Below are 10,626 nucleotides of genomic sequence, written 5' to 3' on the forward strand. Positions count from 1 at the left end.
TACCTAGCTTGGTTTTCTTATTTTCTTTCTCTTTTCATTCAGCACAAAAAAGATGAAATGGCCACTTTCTTATGTTTCGTTTTTTTTATTATAATAACTTTATAATATATTTTTTTTTATTATAACCTTTATAACTAATATAAAAACTATACATTACAACCATATGCAGTCCATTCATTTATTAGATGGCAAAATTGCAACATAAAACCTCCATATTAAAAGAACATCCACTATTCGGCCCTTCTAAAGATAACCACAAAATTTTTATTTTACGCAATTTAATCCTTTTATTTAGTCGGACACTCAAACGACGAAATTAAAGCATGAAATTTTCACACAAGTAAATTCACACATAATAAACACAGAAAATAATATTAAAATATTTTTAGGACTCGAATTTGTGGTCCTAAAACCACTGTTCCGGTCAAAATCGGGCTGTTACAACTCTCTTCCCTTTAGGGATTTTCATCCCCGAAAATCTTACTGGTGAATATGTGTTGATAACGTTCTTTCATTGTATCCTCCGGTTCCCAAGTTACTTTTTTAACTCTGTGTTTTTGCCATATTACTTTGACGAGTAGAATTTTCTTATTTCATAATTCTTTAACCTCACGAGCCAAAATGTGAATTGATTCTTCTTCATATGTCATATTAGACTTAATCTCAATCTCTGTCGGACTAATCACATGTGAAGGATCAGATCGGTATCACGGAGCATCGAAACTTGGAATAAATTGTGAATCTTTTCTAACTCCGGTGGTAGCAGCAATCTATAAGCAATCGGCCTGACACGCTCTATAATCTCATACAGTCCAATGAATCTCAGACTCAGTTTGCTTTTACGACCGAATCTAAGTATTTTCTTCCACGGTGATACTCTCAAAAAGATTTTATCTCCAATCTGAAACTCTATATATTTTCTTTTCAAGTCTGCATACGATTTCTGACGATCCAACGTTGTTTTCAGACTATCCCGAATCACTTTCACTTTCAGCTCAGTTTCTTTAATCAAATTGACCCCGTGTATCTTATTTTCACTAAGCTCAGTCCAATACAGTGGTGTACGACATTTACAACCGTACAAAGCCTCGTAAGGTTCCATTTTGTTACTAGATTGAAAGCTATTATTATACGTAAATTCAATCAAAGGCAAGTATCATTCCCATGCACCTTCAAACTCAAGAATGCACCATCTCAACATATCCTCAAGTATCTGAATGATTCGTTCGGACTGACCATCTATTTGTGGATGGAAAGCTGTGCTAAAGTGCAATTTCGTTCCTAAAGCATCTTGTAGTTTCTTCCAAAACCGTGATGTGAACCTCGGGTGTCTGTCCAAAATAATAGAAATAGGTACACCATGCAACCTGACAATCCGAAAAATATATAGCTCAGCTAACTTATCAAGTGAATAATCTGTGCGAACCGAAAGAAAATGTGTCGATTTAGTCAATCTATCCACAATAACCCAAATTGCATCTTTCTTGCTCAGTGTTAACAGTAAACCAGATACAAAATCCATTGTGACTCTGTCCCATTTCCATTCAGGTATCATGATCGGCTGAAGCAATCCAGAAGGTACCTAATGCTCGGCTTTTACTTGCTAACATATTAAACATTTTGAAACAAAGTTAGAAATATCTCGTTTCATACTGCGCCACTAATAGTGCTGTTTCAGATCATTATACATTTTCGTGCTACCCGGATGAATAGATAATCGACTATTATGAGCTTCATTCAAGATCATCTAAATTAACTCTGAATTTTTAGGAACACATAGTTGATTTCTAAATCTCAAACAATCCTCAGCATCAACTAGAAACTCTGAATCAACATTCAAATCACACTGAGACCATTTTGCAATTAAATCATTATCGGCTTTCTGAGCTTCACAAATCTGTTGAACAAATAACAGTTTTGCTTTTAACTTAGCTATTATCGTACCATCATCAAACATAGCTATATGCACATTTATTGCACACAAAGCAAACAGTGATTTTTGACTTAGGGCATCAGCATCAACATTAGCTTTTCCCAGATGATAATCAATCCCAAGCTCGTAGTCTTAAATTTAGATCCTTTTAAGTCATCAAATATTTTAGGCTTTTGTGATCAGAATAAACATGACATTTTTCACCGAAAATATAGTGGCGCCATATTTTCAAAGCAAACACAATAGCGGTCAATTCGAGATCATGCATCAGATAGTTCTTTTCATGTGGCTTTAACTGTTTCGAGGCATAAGCTACAACTTTGCCTTCCTGCATCAAACACAACCCAAACCGTTCAAAGATGCATCACTGAAAATAGCAAATTCTTTACCCGTCTCTGGTTGAACTAGTACTAGAGCTTCGATCAAAAGGGCTTTCAATTGATCAAAGCTTTTCTGACACTTTTCTGTCCACTCAAACTTAACATCTTTCTGTATCAACTTCGTCATCGGGGTCACAATCATAGAAAAACCTTTCACGAACTGTCTATAGTAACCAGCAAGTCCCAAAAAACTCCAAACTTCAGAGACATTTCTCGGAGGTTTCCAATCATGTATAGCTGAAATTTTACTCGGATCAACCCAAATACCCGATGTTGATACAACATGGCCCAGAAAACTAACTTCGCGTAACCAGAAATCACATTTACTGAACTTTGCATACAACTGTTTATCTCGCAAAGTTTGTAACACAAGTCTCAGATGTTCGGCATGCTCAGTTTCATCACGAGAGTAGATCAAAATGTTATCTACGAATACTACCACAAACTGATCCAGATACTGTCTAAAGATCTTATTCATCAAATCCATGAAAACAGTAGGAGCATTAGTAAGTCCGAAAGGCATAACCAGAAACTCATAATGTCTGTACCTCATTCGAAAAGCAGTCTTCGGCACATCAGAGTCTTTAACTCGCAACTGATAGTAGCCTGATCTCAGATCTATCTTCGAAAACATAGTAACCTCTTTCAACTGGTCGAACAAATCATCAATCCGTGGTAACGGATACTTATTCTTTATAGTCACCTTATTGAGCTGCAGGTAATCAATGCACATTCTCATTGTTCTGTCTTTCTTTCTCAAAAATAGAACTGGTGCACCCTAAGGAGAGAAACTCGGTCGTGCAAAACCTTTATCTTTCAACTCTTTTAATTCATTGGTGCCATACGGTACAGAGCTATCGAAATTAGAGTCGTCCCTGATATTAACTCAATAGCAAACTCTACCTCTCGAATTGGTGGCAAACCTGACAATTCTTCAGGAAGCACATCTGAATACTCACACACAACTAGAACGGATTCAATCTTCCTTTCGGTCACTTTACCAAGAATATATGCAAGGTAAGCTTTACTACCTTTTCTCACATACTTCTGAGCCAACATCGATGATATTATTGTTGGTAAACCATTCAGATCATTAGATTCAATCAGAATAATCTCATCGTTCTGGCACCTTAAATCGATAGTCTTTCTTTTGCAGTTAAACACAGCATCGTGTAAAGTCAACCAGTCCATACCCAGAATTATATCGAACTCCTCAAATGGCAACAACATCAAATCAGCTATAAAACACAAATCTCGAATCATCAACGGACAATTCTTACACACTTTGTCAACCAAAACACACCGGCCTAGGGGGTTTGATACTCTAATCACAAACTCAGTAGACTCAACAGGAAAAGTCTTACTAGATACTAAAGTCTCACACACATCTGAATGAGTCGAACCAGGATCAATCAATGCAATAACATTTGTATCATAGAGAGTGAAAGTACCAGTAATAACGTTTGGGGATGAAGCCTCCTCACGTGCACGAATGGATTGGCTCTGGCAGGTACGCGGGCCTCGGATCTAATAGTTATATCTTTAGTTCCCCTCTGACTGACACTCATAATACTCGTGTTTCTGAGTGGTCTACCTCTAGCTGCAATGTTACTCGTCTCATTTTCTGTACCAGATTTTGATCTGCTAACTCTGGGCACTCATGAATGAAATGATCCCTCGATCCACATTTAAAACAGGCTCGATCATGCAATCTGCAACTTTCAGAATGTCGTTTACCACAATGTTCACACTCAAGTTGATTTTATCTGACATTACCCACACTCGCTAATGAAGTAGCTCTTGAGCTCACAGGTGGTCTATCCTGATCCCGTCGTGAATACCCCGCAACAGTTTTTGAACGACTAGTATCGTCTCGAAACTTCTTTGAGGTCGATTAAAATGACTTACCAAATGATCTTTTACGGGAATCTCTAGCTTCAAAGTTAGCTTTTCTCTTCTCTTTCCTGAGCTCATCGGCTTTACAAGCTCGTTCAACAAGTACCAAGAACTCTTTTATCTCAAGTATGTCAACTAACAGTTTAATATCTTCATTCAGCCCATCTTCAAATCTTTTACACATAATAGCTTCAGTCGAAACACACTCTCGGGCATACCTACTGAGTCTCACAAGTTTCCACTCATATTCTGTCACTGTCATCCGACCCTGTTTCAATTCAAAAAATTCCTTGCGTTTTTGATCAATGAATCTGTAACTGATGTATTTCTTACGGAACTCAATCTGAAAGAATTCCCAGGTCACTCGCTTTTTCAGAACCATCGATACTAGTGTAGTCCACCAGTGATATGCAATGTCCTGTAGCAAAGATATGGCACATTTCAAGCACTCATCAGGGGTGCAAGATAACTCATCAAACACTCGAATAGTATTATCGAGCCAGAATTCAGCTCGCTCAGCATTATCATCGTCAGTGGCTCTAAACTCTTTAGCCCTGTGTTTTCGAATTTTATCAACAATAGGCTTAAGTAATCTCAACGGATCACTCACTTGAGGTATAGCAGGAACCGAAGATGGATTAATCGGGGGTGGAGGTTGTTGTGCAGCCGGATTAGTCCGGATATATTGAGTAAACCAGTCATTCATCATTTGGTAGAAGGCTTGTTTAGCCTCTCCCTCCTGGTTACTCGAGGTCGGTCTAGAATCTACCAGCTCTGTCCCTTGCACGGCAGCAGGCGCTATACTCTCAACATCATCAGCTATGGCTCGATCGGGATCCATTACTATACGAAAACAAATTTTCAGATGTCAGAAGTCATCACACTATCTCAGTATAAATTATGGCATGTATAGCTAGACTCACACACACTACATTAGTCTTAGAATCGACTAAACTGTAGCTCTGATACCAAATCAAATGTAACACCCCAACCTGTGTCCGTCGCCGGATTAGAGTTACGAGGCATTACCCATCAAAGCCTGACTCAGAATTTTTTTTTTAAATTATACTAACTCAACCACGAAATTTCATTCCATATATATATTATCACCTAACCAATTAAAATCAAACATGCATCATTAATCAAATTTCATATACTAATCATGTTTCAACAATTCAACCATATAATTATCATTTACCTAATCAAAATTTAATATCATAAGTCAAGCATATATCCAAACATTTATTTCATTCCAATTTACTAACTATATTACATATTACAACATAGGTTATCTACTCTGTTTGGATAGCTCTTATACATCAATTTGGACATCATTTATATACCAAATTAGACAGTATTTTTACACCAAAATTTGGACATCATAAATACAACAATTTTGGCAGCATATATACAACAATTTGAGCAGTATTTTTACACCAAAATTGGACAGCATATATACAACAATATATATTTTTATTATAACCTTTATAACTAATACAAAAACTATACATTATAACCATATGCCGTCCATTCATTTATTAGATGGCAAAATTGCAACATAAAACATCCATATTAAAAGAACATCCACTATTCGGCCTTTCTAAAAATAACCACAAAATTTTTATTTTACGCAATTTAATCCTTTTATTTAGTCGGACACTCAAACGACGAAATTAAAGCATGAAATTTTCACACAAGTAAATTCACACATAATAAACACAGAAAATAATATTAAAATACTTTTAGGACTCGAATTTGTGGTCTCGAAACCACTATTCTGATTAGGGTCAAAATCGGGCTGTTACAGTATTATATGAACCTAATTGCATAATCTTAGATTATATTTATGTTTGTAATTAAAAATAGAAATAATGAATTGAAATAACGTTGATCACTATTGAGATACTCTGAGTCGTTACTGCAAATAAATCCTATAAGTTCATACGTTTATTTATACTTCTAATGATTTTTATATTCTTTTTTAATATAATTTTCTTAAATGTTATATTGTATAATAGTATGATCTTGAAAAAGAAAAATGGAATACTAAATGGCTCAAATGAGTAATGTCTACTATTATACTGAATATGCTCAAATGAGCAATATCTACTAAAACTACTGAACGTGCTCAAAAGAGCAATATCTACTGATTATATTGAAAGTTGCTCAAATGAGCGATATCTACTGATTATACTAAATGGGCTCAAACGACCAATATTTACTAAATATATTGAACGTGCTCAAAAGAGCAATGTCTACTAATTATACTGAAAGTTGCTCAAACAAGCGATATCCACTGATTACACTGAATGGGCTCAAACAAGCGATATCTACTTGTTATATAGATTGCATGCTCAAACGAGAATTATCCACTGATTACATGAAATGAGGTCTTACTGTACTGATAATTTGAAAATAAATACCGAAATAATGCTCTGATCACTATTCGTCTATTGAAAGTTGTGATTGATAGGAACTTTGTTCATTAATCTTTATTTGAATTATTATTTATGTTGATTTGATAAGCTTTAATGTTCAATCGACGGACTTACTAAGCTTTATGAAAGCTTACTCGTGTCAATTGTCTTATTTCTTGTGGATACATTTTGTGGACCAGGAGATCAGATTAGCATGAAGAAATCACACTATCCGGGGATCATTTGGTAACTTTTGAGCATACCCTGGCTTATATGGCATGTAATAGGAATAATTGGTCTGATTGTAATGGTTCATAAGTATTTTGTAATAAGTAGGTGATGTACTTTGATTTTATGGTATGAGTAACTAATGTGGTATGCATGTTAGTCTCAAGTTAAAGTAAATGGATGAACATGAAATGGTAAGTTAGTATGAATTAGATATGGTAGGTGAAATTGAATTCAAATTATTTTAGGTGTGTAATGATGCATAATTGCTTTTGTTGTATAACTTGATATGCTTATGTCCTTGATGTATTTATAACTACTCGATTCATGAATGTATGACACCAAGTTAGTTGCAAGTGATATGGTTGTGTGATGTAATAGGGCAAATGGCATATTAAGTAAGTTTGTGTAAAGGGTCATGAAGTAGAAGTAACATGTTAAGTTGGTATGGTTTATAAATTATTGCTTTGGTAATGAATAGCATGAACATTATAATGTGATTGGTATGTGATACTTTAGTGTGTTTTGATGAATAAAAATGACATATTTTAGTTGTCCTAAAGTGTATTTATAAACTTGTGAACATGTGAGATAAATTAGGTTAGGTACTTGTGCATTTGAGTGAGATATAAGGATGAATTTAGATATTTTTGGGCACACAGGGCCTGGGACACCGGCGTGTGCTCTAAACGTGTTTAGGTGCAGATTTCACACGGGCTGACACATGGCCTTGCAACACGGCCGTGTGAGGGTATTTCAAATTTTACACGGACTAGCACTCGGCCGTGTGGAATTGTTTCGACAGGTACACGGTCAGCCACACGGGTGTACTTCAGCACCACACGGCTTGGGTTGAGTCATGTAACACCCCTTACCTGAAACCATCACCAGAATCGAGTACGAGATGTCATCCAACTTAACTTACCAATTCAGAACATAAAAATTTGCTTTTAAGATTAAATTCACTGTTCACAACAAAACTATCCACCTGCGCGACTATCACTAATTTAATTAAATCCTGAGTTACAAAACTCAAAATTTAAATCCGTAAATTTTACCTAAAACTAGATTCATATACCTTCTTACCATAAAATTTTTAGAATTTTTGGTTTTGCCAATTAGTACAGTTTATTCATTAAATTCTCCCCTGTTTCACTACTCAATAGTTCTAACCTCTTTTCACTAAAAATAAATTATATCATTTTAAAGAATTCATATAATGTTATCGTTTATTTATTTTTAAAATAGACTCACTAAGGAATCTATACATATAAATTATGACCCATAATTCTTTCTGTAAAATTTATAATGATTTTCTAAAGTCAGAACAGGGCACTTCAAAAACCATTCTGAGCCTGTCTCACGAAAATTCAAATATCTCAAAAAATAAAATTCCTATACCTACATCGTTTCTTTCATGTAAAAATAGACTTGATAAGATTTAATTCTATATATCATTCACTCTCTAATTCCATTTCTACTATTTATGGTTATTTTTCACATTCACGTGACTGCTGCTGTCAAAGAAACTGCTTCTTTGTATTAGCTACCATTTAAACATACATAACACCAAAACATAATCTTTACTAACCATTTCAATAGCTAATCTTAGCCATATCATATGAACATACACAAAATGATTAAGACTCTATACATGCCATAGTTTTACACATTTTGAAAACACATAATACCGAGATGGTTATGATAGTGTGATACGAGCTCCGATGATCCCCAATTCGAACAAGCTCAAATCACTATAAAATAAAGGAAATGAGAAAATGTGTAAGCTACAAATAGCTTAGTAAGTTACATGTAAACAATAAGTACTCATTTAATAATTGACATTTCTCTCATATAACTAATCAAACATTTCTTAGCAATTTCAGTCACTTACACATGCATAATCTTACTCATTTCACTTGCACATGCACTTATACACTTAACATTTATCACATATGCTCATTCTTTTAAACGTACATGCATACACACTTCATTTCATATTCACTTTAGCTCATTATTAATCTCGTTGAACAGTTGGAATATACACAGATACGTAGAGATTTAGCATATAAGTGCCACAATGATATGTAGCCGAAGCTACCACTGATCAATAACACTCGAAATGTCCACGGGCCTGCTCACACAAGCTGTCATGTGTCTAGAACACATACTAGATCACCCAGCACCCAGGACTCATTATAACACTGTAACACTGATCTCTAGTGACATGTCACTTGTATCCACCTCTATTCCTAAGTTCACCGGGAATTTACACTTAACACTTTATTTTAAACACTTTATCACTTGAATAATTCATGAACAATTTTCCTTTCACATTCAATATTAATTCACGTATCACATATAATTCACAATTTATAAAAATATATTGCTATTATTTACACGTAAATTACCTCGAATGCAAAATGACTATTTTTGAAATTTAGTCGATAACCTTCTCTTTTCCCCGATCACTTCCACTATTTCTTCTTTCTTGATCTATATCAACACAATTTAATGCATTTTATCAATATTCCATTCAAATACAATTCATACACAATATTTTGGCAAACTTATATTTTTTCCCATAACTTTTAAAAAATTCCACTTTTGTCCCAAAGCTCGTAAAAATAAAATTCACTAAATTCTTAAGTTTCAAACTTCACTAAATCATATTTCTTGCTCATAACAGCCCTCAATTTCACAAAATCACAACTTTATGCACACTTTACCATCTTTCACAATTTAGTCATTTTTCAACATTTTCTTCGAAATTCATCTAGAAAAACTTGTAATTAACACTTCAAACATTCATTATCTAACATCACTAATCAATTTACAATTATATCATGAATAGGTCAATTTTTAAACTTTAATTTCATTTAAATTAAATGGTAGAAACATGAAATTCAAGCTTCAATAAGCATAAAAATACGAAAATAATTAAAAATCGGGCAAGAAATCACTTACAATTGAGCTTAGAAAAATCAAGAACCCTAGCCTATAGAACATGAAAGTTTCGGCAGCAACTCTTCAATTTTGAAGAAGATGGACACTTATTTTCTCTTTATTTTGTCTTTTATTCAATTTGGACAAAAATGCCCTTGACCCATTACTTAGATATTTTTCTAGAATTACCCTTTTGTGTCCATAACACTAATTTATGGTCTAATTTACACATAAACACTTCCAATTTCATGCAATAATTCAATTAAGTCATTTAATCACTAATTAGACACACTTTGCATTTTTCTCAATTTAGTCTTAAAAATTCAATTAGGCACTAAATCATTAAAATTTCCTATCCATATTTTCACACAATATTTCATTCAATCAGTAATTAATAAAAATTTATAAAATTAACCTATTTCACTTCGAATTTGTGGTTACGAAACCACTATTCTGATTAGGCCCTATTTCGGGCTATCACAATTCTCCCCCTTAAGGATTTTCGTCCCCGAAAATCTTACCAGTGAATAAGTTGGGATACTGTTTCCTCATGGCCTCCTCGGTTTCCCATGTTACGTCATCCACTCCATGTCGTTGCCATTACACTTTCACTAAAGCAATTTCTTTTTTTCTCAACTGTTTTACTTCTCGTGCTAAGATTTTAATCGGCTTTTCTTCATATGTCATATCCGATCAAATTGCCACTTCAATCGGTGAAATCACATGCGATGGGTCCGATCGATATCGCCTCAACATAGAAACATGAAACACTTTATGAATTCTTTCCAATTCTTGTGGTAAAGACAATCGATAAGCCACTGGACCG

This window comes from Gossypium hirsutum, chromosome D03, assembly GCF_007990345.1.
Source record: "Gossypium hirsutum isolate 1008001.06 chromosome D03, Gossypium_hirsutum_v2.1, whole genome shotgun sequence".
Taxonomy (NCBI): Eukaryota; Viridiplantae; Streptophyta; class Magnoliopsida; order Malvales; family Malvaceae; genus Gossypium; species Gossypium hirsutum.